Source organism: Anopheles merus, chromosome 2R (assembly GCF_017562075.2).
Source record: "Anopheles merus strain MAF chromosome 2R, AmerM5.1, whole genome shotgun sequence".
NCBI lineage: Eukaryota > Metazoa > Arthropoda > Insecta > Diptera > Culicidae > Anopheles > Anopheles merus.
In genome coordinates this window covers 54,652,712-54,659,174 of record NC_054082.1, presented here as the reverse complement: position 1 = coordinate 54,659,174, position 6,463 = coordinate 54,652,712, and positions in this window count along the sequence as shown.

Genomic DNA, 6,463 nt, shown 5'->3' with positions numbered 1-6,463 from the left:
AATGCTTGTTGATGTATTCTCTATAATTGCTCCCCTCCGTTCCATGTGCTTCATTGCTCAATTTGGTGTTATTACAGTAAAAATACGATGGTGCAATCATATACCATTCAAGCTTCTTTTCAGTGGTTCAAATTCTAATTCAATTTTAATTTCTGTCCCTCTTATTTTAATATCTGCTCACACATTAAATATGCTAGACCCCTCGTGTACATTCAAATGAAAGTACTTGCAAAGCCTAATTAATTGTTTTAATCTAACGTCCGCATATGATAATTTATTTCTTTTGAAGGACTCTTGAATCATAGCCTCCTATTTAATATGTATGTTTATTGAAAATGATAATAATTGACTTAGGATATCCCGCACCAAATTGTTAATGGTCAGTGACGCAGCCTGTTGATTATTAATGATTTATACGCTCTGCAGCGATGATAAATGTCTCTTTTCTCACCGTCCAACGGTCAGCTCATTAACTGTATGCCACAGCCCTGCAGCGATTACCAGCCTGCCGCGAAAATATAATAATTTCACGTTCTGCTGTGCAGGTATCGAAATGGACTACCTTTTGCATATGCAACCACACCATTTGCAGGCGAGATAGTGTGCATTAATCGGTTCCTATTCATTCCAGGTGCATAAATTACTGACCAATAAAGTAGGGTCCCGTGCAGTGCGATTCTCTTGCGCTACGACGAGAGTAAATATTTTCCATGCTAGCAGGAACGAGGTACGGCCAATGCTGTGGTTCCAAAGGAGTTGCACCCTGAGTTCGAAGCAACCATGGAGCGACGAATCCACCAGGATTCTAGGGAAACCACAATCAACTGTGATATTGCAAGGTTGGTTCTAGTGCGGGGAGCTGGCAACACCGAAACACTCGATCGGTAGAGCAAGGCAGCAAGGTGCATAGGCACCGTTTACACAGTCATTAGTGTTGCTACAAAGCTGCAAACTGTGCAAGCAACGGTGACCAAAAACGCCACGAATTTACGATCCCTACCGAGGCAGCGCCTTTGACTGCATCTTTCCCGAAGCGTGTCGCACGGGTGCCGTCAGGCGTGCAGGGAGAATGTGCATTTAATTAATTCCAACAGCGGATCCACCATGCCATCGTCCGTAGATGGTTACATGACGTGCACGACACACGACACGACAGCAGACTGGCATACCAGATTGGCGTCAACGACCCACCACGAAGCGGTGCACGTCGTCGGGGGAGGAAGTAGGTTTTGCTGCGACCAAATGCTGGACAGTTAACATGCTTTGCTCGGATTGCTTGCAACGTTTGATCGGCAGCGAAGCCGATTGCAGCATGGGAGCAGGCGGCCCACTTTCCAGCTAGCATCGAGTAGACAAAGACATACGATTGGTGTAAGCATTAAACGTGCAATGTTTTCCCACAACACATGTCACGCGTTTTCCAATCTCAGCAGGGATATTGCGGAACAACAACTATATTGTAGTACTGATTGTTTCTGAATGCGTGTGGCGTGATGCAAAATCAAGGATAACACAACAACATTACATGAGCATTGATGTATGTTTTTCTGTTTCATTTGGGATGGTTTATGTTGAAGGGAACAAATGATAATTAAAATTAAATAACGTCTGCTAATTAAGCTTATACATTTGTAATAATATGTATAAAAGTGTTGATCATTTGTATCATCGAGAAGGCCATTTTAATGCAAATAACAGAAGTTTTAGTCCTTAAAGCGCCTTGGTCGAACTCTTTCATTGTTGTTGTGGTTGAACATTCTAAGATCATTACACAGACGTAACAGATGAGCCTTGTGACATCGACGTAGATCAACGTTATCAATTGGCTGTAAAACAGCATTTACCTAGGCAAGCTAAGCACTGCTTGTAAAATATTTAGATATCCTTATTGTACTGGACTTGATAGGCTGTTATCAGCTGTCATCAAGCGCTGTTGGGACTCATTAAAGAATCAAATTATCTCATTATCTGCCAGCTCTCCAACACCTATGCGCCAAGCTCTCAAAACGGTTGTTTGATTGTTGTCGATCCTATCCCAATGCAACCACACACTACATCAGTAACGCCCAACATGATTTCAAGTCGAAACGTTAAACCTCCACAAATGTTGTAGAATTTATTGCTACTTATTTGAACAATATAGATAGTGGGTAACAAGCTGACTGCCTTTAGACAGACACGAAACTCATGAAATCCTGTTGATCAAACTGGAAAGGCTTTGCATTTCCGCTGCAGTTGTTCGTTGCCTTGCGCTTTGATCAATCCATCTCCATCGCATGCAGAGCTGATAGAATCTTAGGTCTATTTTTTAAATATATATTGCCTTTGACGATCCATTATGAATTAAAAAGCTTATTTCCAGTTTAGACGGACGGATCCTAAAATTCCTATTCTGTAGTCCGTTGCACCTATTTTGGCGGTTGGAATCATAGGTTTGAATCAATCCAAATGAAGTCCACACGCTTGCAATTCGGCGCCTCAATTGGAATAGGTATCTGCTGCCTCCATATCACGCTATGAAAGTCAAACGTTATATCTCATCAAATTGGTGTCTCTTGTTAGGTATCGAGCCTTCTTTTGTCGGAAAATTTACTTGGCGATAAAATGTTTACGTCAATCGTCTAGGTTTCGACCTTTGTACTAGTAGATCAATTATACTTAGTATTAAAATACTACTTGTACAGGGGTATCCAAACTAAGGATCTGTAATGTGGCACACAATAACTTTGTAAAGGATTAAATAAATAGTTTATTATTTTGACTACTTGAATCAAAATTTTATTTTCTTATGAAAACGAGTATTTAACGTCCTTATTAGCTATACGTAATATCTAATCAAATTGCATCCCTCAAAATTATTTTTTTAATCAAGCCGACCCACTAACTGAAAAAATTTTATACCGCTACTTTAGTACATAGCATGTTGAGGCTGATAAGGATTTCTTCTTCTTCTTCTTTGGCTCAACAACCGGTGCCGGTCAAGGCCTGCCAACACACTTGTGGGGTTGGCTTTCAGTGACTTATTGATTTCCCCCCATAGCAGGATAGTCAGTCCTACATATGGCGGCACGGTCTATTTGGGGCTTGAACCCATGACGGGCATGTTGTTAAGTCGTACGAGTTGACGACTGTACCATGAGACCGGCTTAAAGGATTTAGGAATACAAATATAAATTCAAATCTCAGCTTAATGATTTGACGAATGTAAAATATTTCCGAAACAATCTTAAAACCTCCTTAGATTCAAGTTTTAAACATAGTTTGATGTTATACAACATTTGACTTTCATGAAACCTTTAAGCGACAACAACGGTCAATATTTACGATTAACCTGAAGCATCGAGAGGTCTAAATTATTCGCGAAGCGGATAGAAATATGAAATAAATCACACTTTCATTATTCTTCTCGCCAAATCACGGTGCTCATTATGAGTAATTGCTTTCTTTGAGTTGTTTCAGACTATCGCAAACTAGTGAGAAAAGCTGGCAGAACAAGAGAAGTAACATCAAATCATACATTTCGATTTTAGCTTCTTTTGCTTATCGTTTTCTTTACGTTACTAGCCATCAAAGGTCGGAGAAAAATAGCACACTAAATTACTCAATCCCAAACAGCTTGTGTTACCACACAAACGGTACATTCGTTAAGAAAGCCACAAAGGTATGGCTAGCATTTTGCTGTGACTACCAAAACAAAACCGAAAGAAAACCTCTCAGAAGATACTATTTGCGTAGGTGATTACCCCCCACCACTCACCAAAGTACAGCTGTTGTACCTTTAGCATCGAAGGATGATAGACAACCAGTGCCATGGCATTCGATACGTTTCGATCGAGCTGCCGACTCACGCCTGGCATCTATTTCATCCTTTCGACGAGCTTTCAGATCGGCCAAACTTTACTCATCAAAGCTGCCCCTTTTATTGCACTAACTAGTACAGAGACGGAACAGGACGCAAACGAAACGGAATGAAGTTTTGTGAAAGTGGAGGAATATTATGGTACATTGTGCACGACTTATGATACCGAATGGAATAACAAATGGATCGAGCTTAATGCCCACGATAGATGGACCGGTGTTCGGGAGTGAAGGTTTACCGATGGATGTTTGGCAAAAGTTTTCCACTTTGAAAACTTACTACCCAAAAACGTGTCGGTAAGAATAGATTGTTCTTTCTCAGCGTATGCTTGTGTCGATGCTGCGGCAGGATGGCGCTGAAGATATCCATTCCAAAAGGCCACTAATTTACAACCCTCTTCGCCGGCACATGGACTGAAACGCAGGTGATACTTGGGCCCAAACTTCTTCAGTTGCAATACCACAGGTTAGCAAAATTGTCGTAAATAACGATCCGCAACCCTTCAGCATTTATTTTCTATTACTAAAGAGAGCATTATACCGTTTTCATTATTCTTTCTTTTTTTGTGCATTGCACAATCGAGAATTGGTGGAGTCATTTGTCAAATGTACCGTGGTGGAAAATATGACAATGACTAGTTATTGAAACATGTTAAACTATTTTGTATGCTATCAATGCTATCAGATTTAGTAGCAATTAAATAAATTACGATCATAAAAAGCAACTGAGGTCAAAGCTGTTTAAGATTATTTTAATTTTAATATTTCAACCCAGGGCTTCAAAGAACGTCGTCGGCTTCTGTCGCGACCGAATTGTTATAAAATGTTGGATTTTGTTTTATAATTTTGTACTGTCACCCATCTTAATTAGGTTGTATGGCCCGTTAAAATTAACTAATAGAAAATAATAAGTAATTCAATGAATCAAATATCTATTCCATCCGAAAAAAGAGTTGAAACTATATAGGAGACAGCCATGCTAAGCTTCCTTCAAGCCCTCAAACACATTCTGAATCAGAATACCATCGGAATTATTTATTCATGGATATATTTAATATTTTTGGAATATTTCTTCTCACTCCACACAAGCACATTAAGCTAGAAGTATGCTTAATATGCAAAAGAATGCTTTCTTGAAATATGACATCATTCTTATTTAAGGAGCTTCCTCTTAAACATTGCTGTTACTTTTGAATGATTCCATGATCTGAAGGACAATCCGCACATACATTGAACATTATTTTCCTACATAAACTTTCTCCTGTTTTTTTCCTTAAATTCATTCATCAATCAAAATCGATTCTTTTACCGAATCATGCTGATTAGCTACCGCCATGACGCTCATTTCATATTGATTGCAAACTTTTGACTAGGGAAAATTATCCCACAGTTCGATAGGCATAAAGTAAGTATGTAATCATAAAGTTTAAATATATTACACCAAAAAGAATAAAAAAAAATACATACTCACACACATATCTCTCAATTCCTCTATTTCTTTCTCTTTACACCAGTGCAAAGCAAACATGATCATTTTTCCCGCGAAAAATCACCCCGACTACGTTGAAGCAATGGTTCGGTGGTTTTGTTTTTGATGTCTTCGTGTTTTATCTCTCCTTGTCATGGCTCGTGGCAATTCCAACCGCTGATGCTGACTGGGAGGGATGCAAAAGTGCTTCCATTAGATGTGGATGAGTCCCACGAAAAGCGAAAACTTAACGAGAATGAAATTAGTTTTCCACTTTCATGCATTCCGGTCGCGAAATTTAACGCGGCCCAGTCTCCAGGGATACGAGGCCGCTGCTTGTCGAAATGATTGCCCTTTTGCCCGAACGATCCCAGTTTCTGTCAGTTTCTGGCTACGAAATCTTACAATCGCAAAACTTAATCGCTTTTTAACTGCCTCTCCTTTTGCCATGCTCTGCTATCTCACTCACCACCACACATTTACACAAACAAACACTCACATACACAACAGCACACATGGCCAGTGCCATTCTGAAAGTCATCAGAATTAAAATTAGTTTAGCAAATATTTGCACACACAACCACACATCGCACAGTCCCGGCGGCCACCTACATTTCTCCACATAACTATGCTTATTTGACCTTGCATGCTGCTACACACGCTCGCATCCCCAATCCAGGTATTCCGCACATCCTACAATCTTGCCAGTGTGTGTTACTTCTTTTCTCCCATCGCCGCCATGCTGCAGATTGTGTAAAGAAATTGCGCAAGCTCCCGAGGGAACTCAAATAAAACGCTATTTACAGAATTTTATAACGAAAAAACCCTGCCACGGTGTCGCAGGATGAAGCCAATTTCGAAAGCGTCGACATCGCTACCGAGCATGATGGTACTTTGTGCTCTAACGACACCACCCCTAAACAGCGACCCACTACCAAAGTGAACGCAATCGGAGGCTCATTCGCTTTGCGACAAAGGGATGGTTAAATTATTCAACGAATGCGGGAATACGTCCTGCAGGAGTGCTGATGCTGTTGGTCCCCTGGGTGTCATGTGGCAGGATGAACGAGAGAAGGCTTTCCCGTGAACTACCTAAGGTCGTTTGGTGCGACCATGACCGCCACGGCTAATGACTCG